The 25,162-nt window shown below is 35.7% G+C and overlaps 1 protein-coding gene across 1 annotated transcript in view; it reads left to right on the plus strand.

Annotated features, from left to right (window-relative positions):
• Positions 1 to 25,162, plus strand: part of LOC107305732 (rho GTPase-activating protein 32-like) — a 964,878-nt gene that overhangs the window by 920,775 nt on the left and 18,941 nt on the right. The gene's annotated exons all lie outside the window — the stretch shown is intronic.

Genomic DNA, 25,162 nt, shown 5'->3' on the forward strand with positions numbered 1-25,162 from the left:
TTTCTTTTCTTTTCTTTTCTTTTCTTTTCTTTTCTTTTCTTTTCTTTTCTTTTCTTTTCTTTTCTTTTCTTTTCCTTTCTTTCTTTTTTCTCTCCTTCCCATGAATTTATCCTTCTCTTCAAGGTAAGAAAATAATGTCGCGATCATCAGCTTTCCTTATTCTTCTTACTCTGAATTCACATCCTTTTCAAGTAGAATGGAATTCCACATTTACATGCATAAAAACCCATACAGTAGGGAAGTTAGCAGATAAACCATTATGCATATACATTTGTGTGTATACACAAACACAAAAACACGTAAAAGTACATGCATGGTTTTTCTACTGGTGTATGCCAACACTGACATGGATTGCCATTAATACCAGTTGGACCTTCCTCCAACTCTTCCTGGTGTTCCTAAATATGAATGTGGGAATGTGCACTCTCTCTCTCCTTTGCTGCTTTTGCTAGCTACATGTGGGTATACTTCCATAAGTAGATGGACCCAAAATACTGATTCAAGTAGGTTAATAGGTTCTGGGTGCAGTTTTTCCATTAAACACATGGAACCATATGGGAGACACAAAGATCTGAAAGTTTAATAAAACAGCTCTACAGTTTTAACTTTAAGGTTATAAATGTTATCTTGGTCTCCCATGGTTAAAAAAATATGTTTTTCAGCATTTTTATATTTCCTCTTTGATACATAGGTTTACCACTCTCCAAGAGCAGAGACTTTAGTCATAGTATCCACCTGAAAGTGGATGCGTCGGCATGTATCCATGTGCAACAGAAAGGATGCAGAAACCTAAGCTGATCATTGAGGAAAACATGCAGCCATACAGGCCTCTGGTGGCACAGAGAACCTGAGCCTGTCACTAGCACTATATCTGCACAAGGTGCAAGTAGGCAGATGATCTGCTCAGTGTGGTCGTGAGGCTGCATGATCGTATATATAAGTTAAAATGTGTCATGGGAGCCAAACAGAAAGAGCAGAGTAACTACACTCTGATCTCACAGTGAAGTTTTACTGTAGAAGAAAGCTCAAAACCCAAGTCAAGCTGCATCCTCCCACTGCCAGTCTGAAGACAAGAACAAAAAGGAAAGGAGTGCATAGAGACAAGTCTGGGCTTGTGGCTGCTAGAAAATCCCCTCCTTGCCTGTTCCACCCCCCAGGCCCCTATGTGCAACAGGCTCAGGATGTGGAATTTGCATATTTGGGTTATAATGCCTGTTCCTACCAAGAAAACCAGCAAAACCAAAACTAAAAAAGCCTTCTCCCAGTATCGAGGCTACATAATCAAAGAAGAGGAGATAGGTACTAGATGTTGATGACTTCTCCCTGCAGGGGAGTGAATGCCTAATATGCTGCGCACGTACCCTTCTTAGAGAAGTCTGCTGCATCTCTGGAACTTGGGTGAAGTATGTGACCACAAAACTTCCTAGCATGGTACGATCAACAGACCATTACCCATTACTGCTTACACATGAGGGTAGTGATGAAGCAGCTACATGCAGTTCAGAGGTCATCAAAAGGAACTCCAGGACATTGGAAATTGCCTGAAGAAACTGAAAATATAGATCATCTTTTTCTTGCCTCCTGTACTAGGTAAGGACCTTGAAAGAAGTTGAAAGATCCTATCAATAAACACCTGGCTTAGTGCCCAGTGCTGTTGTCAAAACTTTGGGCATTTTGACAACAGACTGACGTATACAATGTCAGGCTTGCAGACACCAAGTAAGGCTTACTTTTCTCAAAGGGGGAAAATTTAGCAGGGCTCATGGCTGGACTTTAAACTATATTTGAGGCAGGTAGGTTGATAGTGAGCCTGCTGATTGTAGGATAATAGTATGATAGTAATAACCAGATTAGAGGGACAGGGTGCTAGCAGTGGTCCTCAGGTTATTGCCCTGAAGCATGCTGGCAACATTGCAGCTCACCTGAGATTTTCAAGACAGCGAGCTATGGATCACTGAGGCAATAGGAGACGGCAGTAAGGTAACCGAAATAAATTACTTCAAAGGGCAAAAAGTGTGCTGGGAAGCAAGCTGGCTGGGCCAATTAACAGAGTTTTAAAATAGATTCTATGGGGGAAGGGTCTGGAGCTCTGTGTGTCAGGGAATGTTGTCTCATCAGGAAATGTTAGGGAAAAATCTCAAAACTGTCCCAAAGAACAGAGTGCTCCCCTGAGAATGTAACACTGTTTATAGCCCAGCCAATGTCTGACTGACCAGAGAGCCTGAGAGCCAGGGAGACCATCTTGCTTCAGCAACAAGAATCACAATGACAGGCTCTCATATTTATGGAAGATTTTAGACACCTGGATGTCTGATTGGAAATCATGACAGCAGACTGCAATCGATACCAAAGATTCTTGAAGTGTGTTGAGTATAATTTTGTTGTGCAGGTATGAGATAAGATGAACTGCAGAAAAACATTTCTTAACCTGGTGTTCACCATTGCAGAGGAAATCATTAAGGATGTTAAATTGGAGGCAACCTGGACTGTGGTGACCATGCCTTAGTCAAGTTTATGATTCTGAGGAGGACGGATCTGCCAAAGATGCAAAGTCAGAATCCTGAACATCAGGAGATCAAACTTCAATCCTATTATAAGGAATTACTAGACAAGATACTCTGAGGTGATTGGCTAGGCAAGGACCTCCTGGTCAAACTGAGGGATAAGAAGGACATGTACAGGCAGTGGAATTCTGGAATTCTGGGTTAATTCTTCAGATCATTTGGATATTAGCATGCAAAACAGCTACTGCAAAACAAACAAGAATGTGATCACACACGGTACAAGTTAACTTATAAACACAGTTTTAAAATGTACTGTACCTACACAATAAGTGCAAGGTGATTTATTCCTGTCTCCACAGAATGCCCTAACATTCCTGTTACAATGTTGCTTCTGTCCATCTATATAGTTTTCTCTCCACTTCTATTTTCATTTTCTCCCTTTGTCCTCCTATATTCAAATTGTTAAATATTATGGATTCAGCAGGTAGATAGAAAATCATTTTCTTTCTTTTGCCTTGAGCTGAAATTGCATCTATCCTGTTGTTTAGTACATGAAGAAATGTTTGAATTCCATTAAAATGTGGAAATGAACACAGGTCTCCCACATCCTTACTAAATGCTCAACTAAGATGACTAAGATGCTAAAGTAAAGAACTGACAACCATTAATCCGCTTGAAAAGAGAGGCAGAAACAGCTGCAGTACATAGATATCCCTATAAATGTTTATTAGCCCTTTCTAAGGTTGTCTTCTAGAGTTAGATCCTCCCAGGAGACTTAAGTATAAGGAAGCATAGTTGCTGCATTGTGATCAATATTAAGTATGAGATAGGCTGTTCATCCCTGCCAAAACTTAATACAGTTATAGTTACCTGGGGAACTTTAAACTAAAGAAGTCAGGTGGCAAAGGATTTTAAGCTCCTTGAACATGAGGGGTCAGCTAAGGATGACAGTTTAAGTACTCAGTGTACATTTTGTGTAAGTCCTAGATTAGATACTCAAGACCCTATATCTCATTGGGTCCTAAGTCTTTGATGCATTGAACTAAGCTGAGGCATTCCACTGACACGCTTAGTCACTTAAGCTCCTGATAGAGGGGGAGTCAGGCCACCTATAATCTGAATCACTTCTTTGAGTTTTCCATCTTTGTCAACTGACTGCAGGGGAAAACCAGAGCGAACAAGTTTTCAGATGTAGGTGCTCTTTATGTAAGACTTTAATACTTAAAGTTAGGTGAAGTGTGCCAAGAGATCAGTAACTCGGAGTGCTGAAAGTCACAGAAGAACTTTCTTATGAACAGGAATTCAAAGTCAGCTCAGAGTTAAAACAGAATTTCAACCTACCTCCACATATATACATGTACATGCATGTGCACACACATACATGCACACACACAGTATCTTCCTGACTCAGTTTGCATACTTTCATGGCTGCTCTTACAGAGCAGGAATATTTGAAGTTTCCCTTCAGCCAAAACTGGCACAGATCTAGAAAGAAAATAAGGACAAATGTGTGAACGAAGAGTGACAAAACATTCTACACATATGAAAAATTGTTGCTCAGAGTGCAGTTTTTTATCTTTTGATCAGCACAGAGGAAAAAAGTTCTTTCATTTACGTTACAAAATGTTGTTGTCTATTTGATTTGGAAGTCAGCTGGTACTATAAGACCACTACATTCACAGCAGTAGCAATTCAGTGTATGCTGTCTACTGAAATACAGGTCAGCATTTTACATTATTAAGACTACATAAAATGCTTTAGTAAATTACCAAGAACCATTTCCCCTGTCCTCCTACTTTAAGCAATACCTGGGCTTATATCACTGCTAATGTGAAACACTTCCTCACAGCAGCAAGTGGCAATTCAGGGTACATCAAACCCCAGCTGAGGAGTAATTATGATTCAATTTCAAGATTAATGTTGTCATAACTTTAAAATATGGCTGACATGACAAAGCCCCCCTGCTGTCTGAGGATAGTCAAGAAACAAATGTGTTAGAACAACTTTAGCATTTCCTTTAGTGCCCTTAGTACTAGGCAAATCTCAGGTTGTTTCTCAAATAAGGATGGAGAAAAAAAAAATGGGGAAAAAAAAAATGAGGAAAAAAAATGGGGGAAAAAAAAAGAAAAAGAAAAGAAAAAAAAGGAGAATAAAAATAAGGACAGGTGGAATGAAAATAAAATAGAATGACCCTTTGCACAAATGACTACATGAGGGTAGGGGGAGAGCTATGTAGCATGATGAAACAAATAACTATAGATCAGTTTTAAAAGCATAGTTAGAAATGTTCAGGGCTTCAATGGGAAATAAATTCCACCGACTTCTGCAATCTCTTTGATGAATGTGTAGAATTGTCTCCTTATCTTCTCATGGAAAGAAAAGGGGAGGCAAGCAAGGCAAGAGCTGAAAATTCAAGCAATTGTCTTTACCTTTAGCTGTTTTCCATTAGCAAGAGGAACATATTTTTTCAGTGAAACACAAAAGTTGGTTTTCAAAGATACTACTGAATTCTGTGGTATACGAAGATCTAAGAGCTGCTCAGAAAGCTGTTTAGACACAGTTCTTTTATACTTTGTCCCAATTGTCTGCTTCTGCATATTAGAGTGAATGAAACATTATCACAAGCTTCTACTTGTTAATAACACTATTGTTTTTTTAACAATTGTTTTTTTAATAACACTATTACTTTGAATATATTGTATGTAGTCAGTGTTAGTTCTGTTACTCTTCCTTACTAACCTTGGCAAAATTTCAGGCTTCTTCTTCCTTCCTCCACATGAATTCACATTTCATCTGAAATTTGCTTATATTCATTTATATTAAGGATTCTGTTGTTGTTTCATATAGAGGTTTACGGGCTGGTTCAGCCCAGTTCTGTGACTAGCAGAGCAGAGGGATTTGCAGATCCACGCCTCCAGAAAGGGGAAACAGGGGACACCAAAATAATTAAAAACAGCAGCAACAATCTGAGGAGAAACAAACTAGTTTACTAAATATGATATCAGAGTGCAAGATTACACACATAATACAGCATAATTAGAATTGAAGATAATGAATCAAACATAATGAGGGAGTGTCCAAAAGGTTAAAAGACATCACAATCATGCTGAGGTGAGATGCATTTGGCTCGAGCATCTGGAAGGAGAGCTGAAGAAAAGGGAGAACATCAGGTGACCTGCCAAGGCGTGATATTTCCCCTAACCAGAAGTGATAACAGAGCAGCAAGCAGATTTCTGGGGAATGTAGTAGTTCTTCCCAGAACTAGATTATTAACTCTTTAAGTCCTAGTGCACTATGTGATGTTATGACATAGAATACTGAAATCCTTCCATCATAAGATCACTTTCTGAAAAGTTCAATGGTGATTCACTCACATGAACGGTTCCTGTGACTGTTTCCCTCTTTGTTCACTTTACTACAATGCAATTCCATCAATTTCAGGAAAACGTGTAAGAAACTGGAGGATAAATTTGTGTAGATTCAGCTCATTAGCCTTTCAGGGGTCTAAGAAGGCTTCCCTAAACATAGGTCAGAACTAACAGAGTCAGAGTTTGTCATACTGGGTTCACATTAAATCAAGATCTGACATCATGGATAATTGAGTTTAATTCACATCAACAATATGCAGAGCCATGTTGCTATAATATTTAGCTTTTTATTTATTTCATAACATGAACATTTGGATACGACTGTTCTGCAAAATGTATTGCACATAATCCTAGTAGTCTAGGAGAAGTTACTGACTGCTGAGGGCTGAGCTACGGTGAGTATTTTCACACTGCAGATTGATCACAATATCATAATGTGATTGTTTCCATTTTGTATAATCTGGCGAGGTGTTGCTTAATCATTGGGAAGTGTGTGGCATATCACAGGATCTTTTTTTGCACTTACTGAGATGAACGAAGCTATTTTCTCCTGAAAGCAGGAATTCAAGAGAAAAATGTATGCATCTTCATAGGGAGAAAAAATAAATAAATAAATAAATAATAATAATAATAATAATAATGTGTTCTTTTTATTTATTTGTTTGTTTGTTTAAATGTTGTGGAAAGATTTGATTTCCACATAGTCAAATACTTTTGTTTCAGTTGGCTAAATAATTTTATTTCTACTTGCTGATACTCAGGTATTTATAGCTGTTTAGATATTTATACATACACCTGAATAGTAATTATATTTGCACACCTACTGTTATGAAATAAAATTGGATTTGTGTGAAGTTTAAAAAACAAACAAACAAAAACCAAAAAACAAAACAAAAAAAAAAAACAACCAAACAACAACAACAAAACTTTAGGTGTACATAAATGACTCACTTCAACATTTTCTGAGAAAACATTTCATAAAATTCAATGTGTTCCAAGGAAGAGCTTCAATATCACACATGCAAAGCTATTTATTTTATTACAAATGTTTAAGATTTTTACAGTTTCGTATATGATCCGTAAGTGGACAAAATTTTCAAGCTATTTTATCTGGACATGATTCATGTGAAGACTGGTTATGTTTCATTAACAATGAGAAATACTTTCTTTGTGAGGCTGCATATAAAACAAACAAACAAACAAGCAAAACTGCTAAGTAATTTCTGCAGAAATGTCAAATCTAACATAACTGGGCTTCAGTCCATGAATGAGAGTCCTACAAACTATTACATTATGAATAATGGAGAGTAAAGTGACAAATGTACCTTTTATTCTCTAGAAATGTTGAATGAGCTACCACACAGTTTGTTTTACAGCTGCATGTCAATCTGTGCCATTATAGTAAAGGATCACACCACATGCTTCCCTAAGAATTTACTTGGTTTGCTAGACCAGTTGACAGTTATCACTATTAATCTTGGAAAATAAAGAAGTCTGGCGAACAAAAGGCAAAGTGTATGTCTACATTAAAATAAGATATAAAACATACTTATCTGCCTTTTTTCTAATTAGTGGATTTGCAGCAGCACAGACTTCAGACAAGACTGTATACAGCAATCAACTCTTGTTGGACTTGATAACAGTATTAAGATTGATAGTTCTTGTTAAAGTCTGTCAACACATCTTAATTGACATTACTACCCATCCTACAGGCATTAACGATATCTGATATTTCTAGTTTCACAGAACAGTTTGAGTTGGAATAAGCCTCACAAGGTCTTTTAACCCTCTTTCAACTCACTTTGATAGTGAGGCTAATCAGATTGCACTTGATAGTCACATCTACATTTAAAGAAAGGAAAATACAAAATGATACATTAAAACCAATACAATTCAGTCTCTAATGGATATGTTCTTTTCTGTTATTTCTAATCTTGCATTTTCCTGAACTTCTTTGGAGGTGTGCTTATCATATTATGACAATATACTTATCTCAGATTCTGAGAACGTGTCTGGGCAAAGATGAGAAAAAGCAAACCACCTGTATGTGTAATAGTCAAGACACCCCTACACAAGTTTAGCTATTGATCCATTATTACCCATTTCCTTGAACATTTTTGCTTGTCACACCATCTGAAGTGGTTCTTGTGGTCATCTTTTTGATGTAAAATCTGTGAAGGGAAATTTCTCCCTACTGGTAGATATTCAGCACATTTGTTATTGACTTAGGACATTTATTTAACCATTTTCTTAAGAGTACTTTAAAGAACATTGTAGAATAACACTGAACAATAATATCAGAAATGTTTCCCGTTCTACTACAATTATTGTTTGGTTTATCACAAGAATTATTTAAATTCATCTAGATGTTTATTGTCCCTGGAAAACAAAAACAAAAACAAAAACAAACTGTCCTCATTCTGAACAATAGAAAAGTAGGAAACAAAGGACAGAGTGAAAACAAACTAACAAATGAAGACATAAAAACAAAAGCAGAGTTTTTCTTTTTCCTTCTCCTCTATCATATTCTTCTATCTTTGCCTCACCTGCAAGGAAAACAAACAAACAGACACCAAAAACACAAAAGAAAACAAAAACAATTGTACCCAACACAAAAGCAAATAAACTCATATTTCCCATTTTCTAATAATAAACACTATTGACTAAATAATCACTAAATGATCTTTTAGACATACCTTACCTAAAACTTTTTTTTTCCCTGACAATAGTCAACAATGAAAAGTGAAATACAAATCGCAGCAAAAAGGGATTTCTATTCATTTTTTTTTGCCCCCAGAATATGATTAAAATAAAATAAAATAAAAATCTACACAACTAGACATTTTACATTGGATATCCAGTGTTGTCTTAATTTTCTGTAATGTTAGAGACAAATCTGAACATAACGTATAGAGATACTTTCCGAGCTATATCTATGTGCAGGTCTAAGTAACTGCTCCATCTCGTCTCCAAAAATACTCTAGCCTTGACATTTCTACATTCTAATGACTGGGAACGTTCATTAGACATTTTAATATCACAGGAATGTGGGCAGCTGAGTTGGACCAGTGATTTTTTAAGGTTCTCTCCACAGTCTCTGAATTTCAGAACAAAAGTGTTCAGGAAAAACAGATAAATTTTGCCCTACAGTCAAGTCTGATACTTGACAAAACACCTTTCTCTGCACATCAGACCTTATCTACCAAAAGACTAGAATCATTTACTATCTCCTTTCACGTCTTTGGGCACAGCCTTATTTTCACATGTGCAACACATTTGTAAACAAGACTTCAATCTTAGCAGACATACATGAGCTTTTATCTTGTCTCTGCTAATGATACAATTCTTAACATGTGCAGTATGAACAGCTTTGTCAAATGTTTAAAGAGAAGCACATTACGGTAGGGATACAAAAGGAATAAGTAGCACTATACAGTGTTTTCCTATTAAATATGCCAAAGTAAGCAAATAGATTTGAATGGAGGTGTTTATAACATGTGTGCTCAGTACTCTGGGGGGATATTTTTGGGTCTAAATTCTGATCCCAGTTCTGTCTAGGCAAGTTTACAGATTTTATATTTTAATTAAATCTTTCTAATGATTCAGAGAAATTTTACTCCCATTTTACATCTATTCACTTGCTAAAATGAACTGTATATATGATTTCAGATTCCAGAATTACATTATGGCTAAAGAGGGTTTTGGAAATTTAAAACTCAATGAAACAAAGATTTAAGGTTTTAATTTATTTCTAAATAAAACATATTGGCTGATAGTTGAATATAAATTACCTAGCCATTGAATTCATAAGGCCCTATTGAAGATAAAACAATCCTGATTTAAAACAATACAAAACAAAAGAAAAACTTAATTAGGAACTTAAAATAAAAGCCAAAGTGGTTAAGTGGTTTTTACTTTTACTAATCTATATCTATCTGCTCAGTAATTCTTAACAGTGATAAGTTCTATTGCCTATTTGTAAGTTGATACAGTTATGTAGTACAAACAGATGTTAAATTAGTTTATAAAAACACCTAGGAACAACTGTAGCAGCAGATTGCTTGTAAGTAATAGACAAGATTATAAAATTCAGATTACAACAAAATGCAATAGGTTCATGCATTGGCACAAAGAAAAATACACATGTACCACGGACAAGGTACAAATTGGATCAAATTAAGATACCACTAAAATAAATGGACTCGATATTATGTTAATATTAAAAAATATTTTACTAGCACTGTAATCCTGCCAAGGAATTTTAATGTCTCTTCTATCTGCAACAGTTATGGTGCCTGCAAAGTATTAAATTGAAGGACTTATTAATATTTTTTAAGTGCAAAATTACTTTCAGGATATTCAAAAGTAGATCTGTAGAATGGAATGATAGCATATCTATTGCTACAAGTCTAGAAACAAAACCTGAGTTCACTATATTGATGTAAAAAATTCCAAATATGAAGACATTTCATTCAGCAAAGCAAGGGAATTACACTATAATAGAAACACTGACATAAACCTAACTACAACAGCACAAATGTCACATCTGTAATTCTCTGCTGTTTTGACAATCTCAGGAGACAGGATTCTGCAGTAAAACAAAACGGGGGGAAAGGGGAGAAACAAAACATGGAAAATAAACAAGAAAAAGCTGATGTTGCCTTGGTTATGTTTGTTTGTTTGTTTGTTTGTTTGTTTGTTTTGTTTTGTTTTTTTTAATTTTTTTTTTTTAGATTCGTTTGTTTTTTGTTTTTGTTTTTCCTTTCTAGGGGACATGTTTCCAATGCAAGTCAGGTTAAATAAGATTTGAAATCAGTTTAGTTTTTATTAATAACTTAGTAGAAACAGATATGCACAGGAAGAAATGTCATTAACTATCAGAAAAGTTTTACAAATTACAAAAGAAGAATGGACCACTGGTCAAGTGCTATGTGTGCTTTGCTGAAATCACTTTGGATGCTCTGTAAAAGACAACGCTGGTAGAGAACACAGGAAAACTACATTTAGTCTTAGCAAATTTTGAATATGTATAGAGTAGATTTTAAAGCAGCTTTTAATTCTGCCTCAGTGAAGCATTTGTTTCAGCTCCTACAAAACAACTAGCCCTGTTGATTGTATGAGTCATTTATACATTGTGACTAGCATTACAATGACTGATGCAACATGGTAAGTAAAAAAATCAAGTTCCCTTTCTCCTTCAGTCCCCCACCTCTCTCTCCAGCAGATCAATATGCTTGAAGAAAATGTCATGGACTCTATTGAAGGTAATACGTTCAGATCACCATTACATTTTCTATTCAGTGAACTGAGTCTGTTTGGTCCATTTCTTTTGGAAAATTCACCTGTTTGAAAAGATTCATTTTCTTCAATGGAGTAGAACATAACAGCAGAGCAGTGGTGCCTGAAGTATATTTATACCTGTGCTGCATGTGCTCTCCTTCTGCTACATCAGGAGGGGGGAAGTAGAGAAATTAGAGAAAAAAAATGTCAGGAATGGAAAGAAAGATTTAGCCAGCTCCAAAAATAAAATATAAAATAAAATAAAATAAAATAAAATAAAATAAAATAAAATAAAATAAAATAAAATAAAATAAAATAAAATAAAATAAAATAACAGTGATGTCCTGAAGTACTAGCATTATTTTCAAAAGAGACAGTGTAAACTTAGGAAAAAGCACTGAGGTTGGAATAACAAACAATTTGCACCGAATGTAAATGGTGAGGGCCAAGTGTCCAGATAGGGGCAAGAAATCTGGCAAAGAGACTGTACGTCATGACCTGTGAAAAGCTGTGAACACTTAGGCTGTCTAGAAAAGAAGGCCAAGAAATAACTTCGTTGCTTTCTGAAACTTTATGAGGAGGGGATGTGGAGAGGAAGATACATGTTTCAGCTTACTGGGAACTGATGGCCAGACATGAAGCAATGGGACAAAGCTGCACCAGAGAATGATCTAACTGCAAAATAAAAATCATTTCTTTAATATGAGAGTGACACTGGAGTGGGCTTTCTATAGAAGCGGTTGACATACCACTGCTTTCTGTCAGTGCTTAAGATGTAATTACCCTTATTGAATATTACTTTCAACTTTCCATTTTATTGTTCTATTCTGAAATGTTGAAAGTAAGACCACATATCAGTAAGGATATCAGGTTTTTGATTACATGCATGGAACAATAAAAAGTTCCACACCAACTTGAAAATATTACATAAAGAAGATATACATGGAAGAAAACTGACTGGAAATAGATTTTCATATACTTATTCAAGAATCTCAGATAATTACTCTCTGTTTAATACAACTGACTTAATTTTTAACTCTTCTGTATGTGCTTGGCTTCTTTTCCAATAAATCTTATGTTCCTTATGTGGAAACATCAGTGATGGATTACCTAGCACTACTGCAGCATTTTGAGTCTTTCTCTCTGCTGGAAACCTGCTTTCACACTTGAATTTGTATGACTCCCAGCACTTTTTTACATCTCTCTCCTGTAAATTAAAGTGCACGTTACTAGCTACTATGGTGGGGGGTATTTATTTATTTATTTTCTGTGAAGGCATACACAGATTGTAAGGAAATTACCCCACTTGTGTTTTATTTATCTATTTATAAGTTTTCTGAATGTTATAAATTTGACTTATTCCTTAATTCTTTCAGGATGCATTCATGCACATTAACTCTAAAGGTTTGGCATACAGACACATCTATTAAAGTATCTGTCCACTACACCATAGGTTACAAAGACATTAGGCATCTTCATGATAATAGGAAAAAAAAAAATATCACCCCACAGCCTTCTTTTCTCCAGGCTGAACATGCCCAGATCTGTCAGCCTGCTTTCTCAGGGGAGGTGCTCCAGCCCTGTGATGGTTTTTGTGGCACTCTCTAGATCCTCTCCAACAGTTCTCTGTCTTTCTTGGGACTCCATACCTGGACACAGTACTCCAGATGGGGCCCCACAACAGCTCTGATGGAGCCCAGGATACCATTTGCTTTCTAGCTGCAAGAGCACACTGCTAGCTTACCTTAAGTTTTTCATCCACTAGGACCATCAGATCCTTCTCTACTCTCAAAGACTGCTCCTTCCAGTTTCTATATACTCTTGGGATTCCTCCAGCCCAAGCGCAAAACCTTTCACTTTGTTCTGTTGAACCTCATTAGATTCATCCAGGACAACCTTTAGATGTCAGGCGCTGGTGGAAAAGATAAATATGAACAGCATTTCATTGCATTTATTAATTTATTGCTTTTAATATAGATGAAAGTATTTTACTCTTTTGGCAAATTTTTTAAAATCAAGAACTTGGAATTCCACAAGCATAAGACTTATTGGCAAAATATTAGTACATTTTTGACAAAAATGAAAGAACATAAAACAACTTGACAACTTTCTCCAGAGAGAGTAGAGGGTGAAGGTGAGGGAAAGGGAATAAAAAAGTAAATGTAAGGGAGTAGCAAAGAGCAAAGCTGAGGAAAAAGGTAAAGGTGAGGGAAAGGGAAAGTGTTTACATTAAACCTGTCAGGCAGCTAAGCACCAAAAAGTTATTCACTTTACCCCACATCACAGTGGGATGAAGGAGAGAAATGGAAACAAATTAGAACCTGTGAATTGAGATTAAAAAAAAAATTGTGACAGAAAAAGGAGACTAGAAACAAAACTATAATGATAACTATACACACACACACACACACACACACAAGTGCACATACAAGTAGCTCTGAAAGTAACGCCCCTCATTTATTTCCATGGAAATTGCAATGGATGTAAAGATCACACCAACACTATTTGATACGGTAAATTCTCAGCTACAAAACACAATTTTTCAACAGTGTCAACACCTTCTCTGTACATTTCTACCAGCAGTGAACAAAAGCCTGCATGCCACGCTCATGTAAATCTGTACCTACAGACTTGATTCAGTTTTGTTGTTGCCATTTCTGAAACATACCACCTACTTCCTTGCTGTGCTTTTATCCACTATTTGGTCTCCAGTAACATTCAGTAAGTGTCAGTGAATTGCATCAGGTACCAATTTTTATCTATCTATCTATTTATTTATTTATTTGTTTGTTTGTTTGTTTGTTTGTTTATTTATTTTCTACAGATGGGAATGCAAATACACACCTTTGCTTTATGTGTCCTTTTTGTCAGACTGCCCCTCTGTTGTCATGTTGCCATGTGTTGCACAACAATAAAATATAGCTGAATACTGCTAGGAAGGTTCAACCCGTAATGCCACACCACCAACATATACACCTGATGTTGTGGACCAGTATATTAAACTGCATGGCATCATGTGGTATGAAATAGCACCTTGCTTAATTCAGACCAGATGTTCTGGCTCCACCACGTAGTAGTCCTTTCCCTAGCAAGTGATCTGGCCTGGCCGTAGGCACACACCCAACACTCAGCAACAACTGAAAAGTTGGTGGTTGGTGTTCTGTTGACACTGTCTCAGGCGAAGGGAAATATATTTTCAGATGTTACGTACTGGAGAAAAAAAAAAAAAAAAAAAAAAGAATGTAAGGAAAAAGCACTAACTAGCTAAAAAGTGAATGCAAGGGGACATTTTATAGATAGGTTTATTTTGAGGAGAATTCATTACAGTGGCTTATATTATATGATGATAAATAATTAGAATTGACTAAATTCTCCTCTCCCATCCTAGGTCCTCCCTTTCTCTCCCATCCCTTCCTGTGCAAATAGAATATCTGTATCACAGTGTCTAGAAAATGAAGCACTTTTGATTACAACCTGACTATTAGCCTTTTCCAGTTAAACATTAGTAAAAGTTCAGCACCAAATGCTTAGGGCATACAAAGAAAATACCTGAAATCATTTAGCAGTGCAAAGAGAATTCTGATGCTAATGAGGGCTAAAAATTGGATTCACAAGTTTACAGAGTACACCAAACTGAGCAAAATTGTCAGCATAACATTTAAATTACTTTTTTGATAAGCTTGGCTATTTACAAATCATCAGACAATTACATCTTCCAAAAAGTATTTAACATCAATTCACTCTGCCTTTTCAACAGTGCACTTGACTAATTCCAAGTAAATTGAAAAAAATTACCTTGCAGATTGCTAGAAACTGACCAAAAACAATTGCTATATTTTCAATCTGCATATCGTTAAACTAACTCTGCTTAATAGTTTTTGTTTTTATTATCTTCCCTGCTTCAAGCATTAACCATTTCTTAGAAAAGCAGAAATGTATGGTTTGGGTGCACTTCGTATGTTTGACATGCTAAAAGATATTAGTCAAGGAGATTTTTTGAAGACGATCTTTATGCCCATTAAGACTTTGTCCAAAAGAGGAGCAGAAGTTCAATGGTGGGAATAGGCTTCTGTCTCTAAAAACAGCGTCAAAGTTCTGCAAATGACAGGAATTACAAAGTTCTATGTCTCTGTTTTTCAGAAAAATAGCCACTGGCTCAGACACCTGAAGAAGCCTTCTGAAGAGGTGATGTTAATTTCACAGATTGCAGTATTTCAGTTTTGGTTCCTACTCTTCTCTGTGTTTTTCATTAATGAAGAAATCTTTGATCAGTTCAGTTCAGTTGCTATATGTAGGTGTCTGTCATTATTATTGCCCCAGAAGCCCAGTGCTAAGCGAGCAGCTCACTGCTGACCTGCAAGTCATGTAATGCAGACACAAGACACGAGCTGTGATTTCCTGGAATAGCATCTGGGAACAGACAGAGCAAACAGTCACATCTGGAGAGGTACAAAACCTCTGCCCATGCACAGATAAATCCGGCCTTGTAGAGTCAATGAGTGCCAGAGAGCTATTCTGATGACTAAACATATATGAACCCCAGGGTAAAATGAATAGGTCCAAAAACTATTGCTTAAATGGCAAAATACAGATACCTCTTGTCATTTTAGACACCTTGGTGGAAGCTGTCTTTCTTCTATAAGCCTTTAAGGTGGCTCTTGTCATCCACTGTCATGTACTTGTCCTCCTTGACACTGGCTCCCCTTTTTAAGATCTCAGATGAAGAGAGAAAGATTCAGCACTATAAAAGGTACTGAAATCTTGAAAGAAAAGAAAGAAATACAATTGTTACTTTAAAAACAAACAAACAAGCAAACAAAGAAAACCACATTTACTGAAGACTATTTCAGTTTTAGTAAAAATGTAATTAGTTTGATTTACTGTATCTATTGGGCATCAAGTTTACCTGAGCTTCTAATGATTTACTGAAAAGAAGAAGCAAAAAACCAGAAGCATCTGGGGAAGTAACAAGCTGTAACAAGGTCTGGGCTCTGATACCTGTACTCAAAGGTAGCAGTATCCTAGAGTGTTTTGCATTGAAAAGACTCAGAGGTAATTATCATTCCTTTTTCTTCTTACTTGAGAGCCTAAAACTCCTTAAGACTCATAATAAAATAAAATAAAATAAAATAAAATAAAATAAAATAAAATAAAATAAAATAAAATAAAATAAAATAAAATAAAAGTAATAAAATAAAATAACCTGTGCTTTATTCCAGGTAAAATCTGTACAGAATACTTTCAGAATACTGATCAATACTTTTTAAAACATCAGATTTGGGAATTAGATTAAAGAAGAAGGAAAAGTGCACTACCAAGATATTACTCATTAGCAAGAGCTAACACAAAACAGATAGTTGTTACACAGCTACACACGCTCCATTTTCTAATAGAAACAGCATGATCTTCTCTATATTTCCCCCAGTCCTTATCATGTAAAGTTATGCCTATTTCACAAGCAGAAATAGATTTTATTTATTTTCCAGAAGCATTTTCAGGTTCTTCCTTTGCTTAGCCTTGATTAAATGTTTTCTCCCACTGCAGGACAGCAATAGTTATCTCATAGTTAACATGTAATGAATAAGTGCTACTGGTTAATGAGTAATCATTACCTTAACTGAAGCGAATGGGAGTCTGGGGTTTCCTAAAGCAAGCCCCCTTCTTGTTTGCATGCTTCAGGATAACATCCTTCTCAATTTGGCCCATAGACTTTACTTACTCCCTCCCTTATCAGCTGCATAAATGCTTCTGTGGTAGCATGGGGTATTTGATAAGGCTGTGTGTCACATAGCACTCAAACTCCATAATCATCTCTGAGCCACAGGAGCTTAAAAACAGAGTGTGAAGTCATCTTTCAAGTTTGAATGCACAAGTAAGCAAAGACAGTAATTAAACTTCAATTGGTATTTTATTTTTAATTCAGCTGCAAAGAGCAGAATCTTGCATTCAAATTTAATTAAAAGCTCCCCTCAGCCCCCTCCCACATTCACAGCCAGCCATCTATCAACAGGAAGCTAAATTCTCCTTTCTTACAACCCTGCTGGAATCACAACAGAGAATTTGGTCCAGCAGTTTGCAGATTGCAGATGAGAGCCCTGTCATAGAAGCAAGCACATAACTTTAACCTGAGACGGCCTTTTACTGTTAAGAAATATCAGAGGAAACTTACCCATCTATCTACTTATTAATCAGCCTCACAGCAAATGAATTTTTCTTGTCCAGTGATTTTGGCCTACATTCTGCCTCTTCTGAAAGTGTAACAAAATAGAATGTTAATAAAGTAATTTAGATCTCACCTATTCTAAGGTGCTACATTTGCGTGTTTTCTCCTCAAGACCAGCTTAGCTCACTGTCATGGTTTTGTAATTTTGTAATTTTGCTATCAGTATTCCACATCATACATCATGTAAAAGTTGGATACTTCTATTGAATGTGCAGTCCACAGAGAGAGATACATATCCAGAGAACAACAGGGGTAATGATAAGTCACGGGACCAGGACGCTGTATAATCTCGTTCCCAGGCTGGAGTGCCCTCCTTCTTCTCTCAAACTTCTCGGAGAGTGGGAAGCTTCCAGCCGTGTCGCCTAGAGTTCACAGTAGGCCTCTCGGTTTTCAGGGACTCTCTCTCTCTGTTCGATTTGCTAGCCTCAATTATATTATATTGTGTTATCTTGTATTTCGATATCATATAGTAAAATAAGTTTTTCCTCCTTAGATTGCCCTGTTTTTATCCCATTCCCCTTTTCCCCTCCTTTCCGGGCCCCGGGGGGGGGCGAGGGGTGGCTTCCCTGTCACGGATAGATAAATCTAGTAACAATTAGCGCATGTGCTTTCTTTTTTGTACTGATCCTTATGCATCATTGGTGAATTGTCCTGAAGGTGTATTTGTTTACATGAAAAAGCCTAAAATCCCTGTCTCTTTTTCCCAGCTACACATTTATCTCTCATCTATTGAGGATTAGTATTCACTGTGCTTCCATGTTGCACCTCAATTGTGAGATACTGGTAAGAGTGCTTCAAAGAATAAATGAATACAAGAAGAGCATACATCGATAGGATTTTCCAAGCAGATCCAAGAAAACATGGTCTAGATGTTAAAGTAACAAATTTTAATTATCCAGAAGGAGTAGCCGTGCAGGCTTGTTCAGTGCAGATATGCATTCAAGCTGTGTAAGTGCAAATAAATTGTTATTAAGATTCTGGTAGTGAACTGGTTATATTTGGACCACAAGAATTCCAAGCTTCCTCTTGCTTGAAAAATATTAAGTAAACAAATCCAAGAAGCATCAGGAAGATAGGAGCTGTACAGGACATCATGTTGCAGCTATCTATCACAAGTTTACAGGTTCTATCTTCCTGCGGTCTTGTACTATCAAAAGCAAGGTGCTAACTAGGCCAACAGTCTTACCCACTCTACTAATCCTTGGTTTTGGATATACCAATTACAGTGAGTTCAGATTAGCAGCACAAATTAATTAGAGGAAGAAAGCTATTAACTTGTGTTTTAAAATTAGGTGAGTTAAGCTCCCTCTCACACACTCCCACAGACAGGTACAGCTTAGCTAATTGATTACTGAGGAAGGCACCTGAAATCATTACTTATATACACAGTGTACATTTTAAACTCAAGGGAAGGACTGAATCACTTTTTGTCCCTAAAGGCATTACTAAAACTAATATAAATAATGAGAGAAATGAATAGTTTAACAAAAGTGTCGCAAAAGTTTTGGGCTAAGTCCTGCAAGGTATTTTGTCTTATTCTTTTAAAAACTCATGCGCATCCCAGGAAGTGAACCTAACCACATACAAAGTGAGCACAGATGATGATATTGCTGACATTTACCTAACTGCAGTGTATTTCCTGACCTCTTAACTCGCAGCGCATATGTGAGGTGCAGCTCCAGTTTAGAGCTCTATTATATTCCAGGATGCTTAAATCTGCTGAACTCAATAGAGATCTCAAAAAAATGGTAAAACAATATTTTGTTCGTTTCTGTGGAACTGTTGCTTGCAGTCCTTGCTCAGGAAATAGGCATCAGGAGGGATGGCATAACCACTATTCTTGAAAAATACCTGTAGCAGACCTGCTCATTGCCTAAACTACTAATTTAAGATTAAATGGAAAGGGGCTGAACTTAATATTTAGTTTTAATGGATGATGCGTATTAGGAATCAATTTTCAAGACAAGAAAAAAAGGCTAATAAGCTTGGATCCCAGCAGTAGTTACTAATTTTATTGTCTCGGTACCATTTGCAATCAATAGAGAGACATAGGCATTATAAAAACCATATGCTTGTGTGTGTTATTTTAGTTATCTCCAGCTCACAGCATCTAAAATTACTAAAAATAATAATAATAATAATAAAGCACAACTATTAATGCAAGTGCAGTTTTCTGAGTTTACGTATCATTGAGTTTTGATTTGTACAGCTTTCTGGCTTTAATAGTGTTGTTTTGAACAACCACAAGAAATATATTAGTAAAACATATAAGACTATTTTCATATTAAAAATACTCAATAAACAATAAATCTATGTAGTGGTCATGGCATTCTGAGAGGAATGGGATAATAGGGGATGGATAGGGGATAGAGGAATGGGATAGGGGATGCCAAAAGAAGCAGGCATGCAATATTTTCGAATACATGTCATCAAATTATTTAATCAATATCAGCCATTATTTATGGTAAATGTTGTCTTGCACTATATTTCTATTCATGTTACTTTTATTTGTCTTATTATGTCCCGGTTATAAGCATGAGAAGTTTGTAAGTATTTTTATATGATTGTATTAAGATAATTTCATTTCTATGGTGACGCTTATCATAATCTTGCTTACCTGAAAGAAAAACTGTCACTAGGTAAATATAAATAGCATTCTAATAATTGCAGTATGTTGAACAGCAAGAAAAGCATATTAGAAGTGAAACAATATTACCAGCCTAATTGAGTAGTAAAAGTAAGTTAACAGTCCAATAATGCAATATAAATTAAAATGCCATGAAATTATGATAATACAATAAGAGTCTAAATAAGATTCAGTGACAGTAATATTTCAGACAAAAGCTGCTTTAAGATAGTTCTGTTTAAAACGTGCACATACAAAACTGCATTAAAGAAACATTATTAAGGTTGCAAAGTCAAGCACTCAAAGCAAGTTAGGGAATGCTCAAATTAAGTTTGCCTGTGCAACATTAACTTGGCACCCTTGTGTGGGGGCATTATGCACGGTCTTTAATTGCATGATCACATGGTATTTTTTTCCATGGGGTGTCTGCCACCTTCAGCTAATTAAAATACACAGGAAAACTTAATTTTCACATTCTTTAATTTCTACAGGCTTGACTTCACAACCTTAATGATATTATTTTAATATAGGCTTTTGTTTCATGTATGTGCGAGAGAAAGGGAAACAGAGGAAGAAAACTGAAGGGACAGGATATCTTCATGGAGTCATACATTTAAACTAAATGTAAGCATGGCAGATCTTCTCAGCAAGTTTAACAGTCTGGACCCTTGAAGTAAAAACACACATCTCTTCCTCCACCTTAAATTTCTTGTGTTTCTTTTCTGTATCTTCTTGGATTTCAATTTCAGTGATAAAACTTAGGAATCACAGCAGAGTGGAACATTCCACTGCCAGCCTCCCACTTGGTAGTTACAGCATACTCATGACTGTATGCTCAGGAAAAACACAGATATCAGTAAGAGCTTGTATCTGATCTTCTACCATTTTCATTCTTCTGTAATATGTGCTCATTTCTTGCACTTGTTTATTTGTTTGTTTGTCATTGTGCACGTGAACATCCTACATACAGAATCATAGAATCACAGAATCATAGAATTGTTCAGGCTGAAAAAGACCAAGATCATCACGTCTGACTGCAAATTAACCATACTACCCTACTTCTAACATCCCACTGCGGTCACATCACTGAGCACCACATCCAAATTAAACGCAGTCAGGGACGGTGACACAACCTCCTCCCTGGGAAGCCTCTTCCAGTGCTTAAAATATATACATACTTGATGTTATAGAATAAATTTATGTAGTAAAAACATGCACATACACAAACCTTACATTAGAGCACCTTGATATATGCTTCATTTGAAAGGGTCTGTGAAATTCTAAGTAGGAATTCAGATACATCCAGCATCTTGACTGGATTCGTTTAGCGATGAACATAAGCAGAAGGAAAATATACTGGAGAAGTTTAGAGAATCTGTACACCTTGCAGATTTGTTGACATCATGCAATATTAAGCCATTCTGCCAACCTCATTACAGAACTAATAGTTTTCTTCATCTCTCTGCGCAGATTGAATGATATAATTATTAAGCTTGGAAAAAATCTCAAAGATCATCTCACGCAATCATCAACCCATCACTGCCATGGCCACTAAACTATGTCCCTGATACACTCAATTCTTCATAAACTCACAGACACCACTTCACTTCTCACTGTCTGTGTCTGAACAAAGTGCTTTTACCATCCTCACAGTGAAGCTACAGTTTTGAGCAAAGTTGAGTTACAGTAACACATTTCATACACAGGCATTTGATGCATAAATTCAAGTAAAATCAGCAAACTGTAGAAGTGACTACACCAGTACTCTCACAGCAACTGAAATCTGAATGTGCACTAGTTCCCCAAATAGGTATTCAGGCTAAGTGGATGTTAGCACTAGTCTAGTGCTAGCATATTGTCATAATTTTGGCTGGGATAAAGTTATTTTTTCTGGTGGAAGGTTGCATGATGATTGCTTTACATATAAGCTGTCCTTATTTCCACCAGAATTCTTGCACTTTTATTTTTCTGATTCTCTCCCACATCCCAACTGAGGAGAGTGAATGAGCTCTTCATGATCTCTGGATGTTGTTGAGCTATCCACTTCGATTAAACCACAGCACATACTTTTAGAATCCGAGCTAATATCTCCTATATATCTGTTAAAAATCCATAAATTATTAAATCATTAAGTCTGATTTGGGTACTTGAGGAAAAGAGAACTGTTGTGAACTACCTCAGGCACCAGGAATATGGAATATTCATGTTGAAAATGCTTAGTTAAACAGTCCCTCAGACCTTATCAAAATATAATACAAATCACAAAGATACTTAACACACTTTTCATCTATCCAGACAAATTCATGGTAAGTAAAGCTGTTTTCAAAAGATAAAAAAAAAGATCAAGTGAGTCAAACTGATTTGTTTCACTTTTCAAAAGTCTTTTTTCATCCTTTTCCTCTTATTTTTTAGACAGGTGATGAATGCCTGTTCCTCCATCAGCAAGGCTCATGTCACTTGGTACAGTCAGAATAAGAGATCTGTTGCCTTTCTTCAGTAACCAGTTTCTTTCTTCATCTGGAAATAACTGTATATTTGGGATGATAGATGAAATTGTATACCACCTTGCCACCACATTTCCCATACTTTTATGCTCTGTGCAGAGCTGGGGTGTGTACATTGTATGTTTTATTTGTGTTGGATGACTGGGAAAGGTTTTCAGAATGTGGTTTCTGAAGGATAATGACTGGTACCTTACGTTCTGCCTGCATTATTTCCACATTCTTTCTCTCAGTTCTTTCTCACATTGTTTTTTATTTGCTTGTTTGTTTGTTGTTTTTTTTTTTCTTTTTTTTTTCTTCCTTTCTTCCTTTCTTTCTCCCTGTCTTTATGTCTTAATATATATATATTTTTTCTAGGTTACTAATTGGATCTAAATTTAGTAGTGCATTCTTTTTCATAGAACAAATACATGCATGCTAGCCAAAGAACTGTGACGAAGGTTTTGTAAAGTCTACTCAGTAGCCACTATTTGATTATATAACTAGTTTTTCTAATTTCTGTGAATGCTTTAAAAATATGGTTTTATATAGGGAAAAGCCAAATCAGGGTTAACAGTTAATAACAATTGGTCCTTAGATATAAACTGTAATCCTTGCTATGGAGGAACTCCTGTAGACTAGTTGTTCTGATGATCCTCATGAGGAACAATAGGGTTTTTAAGTTATTATTTTATTCTTTGTTTAAATTTTATTTTCATGACAAAACAAAAACAAACAAACAAAAAACCTCAGCTCTACTCAGAGACAAACCAACATTAAGAAATCTGTGTTTGAGCTACATCCTATAATTCAGAAAATAATTGTGATGCTTTGCAAACATGGGGAAGGTAGCTCAGTTCAGCCCGTAAGCAAACAGTGCTGCATAGAAGCAACTGTCATGCTAGCTGTCATTCAAAATTTTCACAATGAGAACAGTCAAGGTACAAGACAACTGTGTTTAAGCAATCTGTGCTAGAGTGTGATTCAGGCAGGTCTGAACTTGGAAAGAATTCTCACCATGCCTCAGTCTCTGCTGGAGATGACTGAGGGTCTAAGGGGAGGATAGGCAAGGGATTTCTTCCTTCATTTTTCTACTGACCAGACTGTCAGATTTAAAACATTAAACTTCATTCTGGAGGACTGGAATTTGAATTCTTGTAGCTAGAAACTCATACCTGTGTAAGAGTGGATTTGATTTGAAGAACTCAGATTACCTCAATCCAATCAATTTCATGAGCAAATGCTTTTCTGCATCTCTACAGTGGTTCCTGCATGTGTGTGTTTTAATTGCATTATATAACAGGATGTGCAAAAGTTCAACTATGAAATGTTCAGGATGTCTGTTTATGGAAATTACTGCTTATGGTTCACATAGCTAGACATAATTATTTCAAAATTATTTGTGTGATTTTTTATTATTCTTATATATATTATATATATTTTTCTATAAAAATTTATATTATATAAAATTATATTATTAAATAATTTCTATTTACTTATTTAATTATTTATTAATTATATATTTATATTTAGGACCAGTGGGAATGGTTTCAAGTTATGGCAGGAGAGATTCAAGCTGGACATTAGGAAGTATTAAATCTCAGAAAGGGTGGTTGGGCACCGGAATCAACTGCCCAGGGAGGTGGTGGAGTCACTGACCCTGGGTATATTCAAGGAACCACTGGATTTTGTGTTGAGGGACATGATTTAGTGGGAGCTATTGGCAATAGGTGAATGATTGGACTATATGATCTTTTAGGTATTTTCCAACCTTGGTGATTCTGTGATTCTATATTATTTATTATTATTATCTATATTATATTATTTTATTATTTTTATTACTATTATTATTACTACAGATTTTATACCATTTTACATCAACAAAATGAACTGACCTGAATGACTGAAAGAAAGTGGGATAGCTAATGTATTCCTGTATGTGTTATCATCTTTTAAAAGAATTTTGAGCCAACACCTGAATGAATTTCAATATTTATTATATAAATCCTCTGGTACAACATTTTCCAGACACCAAATTAAAGGAGACAGGAAGAGTTACAAACTCCATGTGTTTTCATTTTTATTTTGGTATGTGCAAAGTGGGACACTTCTAAAGGAGGAGTTGTTATTTTAGGAATTAGTCCTCAAATGTAAAGCAAGAGCAGAAAATCAACAGAGAAAATCTGTACTCAGATGTGACTTTTACTCTGTGAAATATGGTTAATGACAAAGTCCTAGTTTCTGAATAATTTTCACTTGCCATCAGCTAAAGTGTATAGGAAAGGGAAAGTTGTTGTCTACTGAAGCATAATTTATTTTTTTTCTTTATTTATAGTACATTGGAGCCTCCTGATTTTTTTATTCTCATTATTATTATTATTATTATTATTATTATTATTATTATTATTATTATTATTATTATTATTGTTATTGTTATTGTTATTGTTATTGTTATTATTTTGTGGCCATCATGTCCTTCAGTTATAAGGCTGGCTTCTTTGATCATTGAAGTTTTCCTACCTTGCTTTCAGATATAATGTGACTTTTAGTGATTAAACATGTTAAGAAAATCAGGAGAATTCTTGGAAAATCTGGTTGTTACATGGTAGAAAATAATAGTGTTCATGTGAAGATAGAAGTCCCACACTTATTCAGATCCAAACAATCATTATTATTGCCAT

Source organism: Coturnix japonica, chromosome Z (genome assembly GCF_001577835.2).
Source record: "Coturnix japonica isolate 7356 chromosome Z, Coturnix japonica 2.1, whole genome shotgun sequence".
In the NCBI taxonomy this organism is placed as follows: Eukaryota; Metazoa; Chordata; class Aves; order Galliformes; family Phasianidae; genus Coturnix; species Coturnix japonica.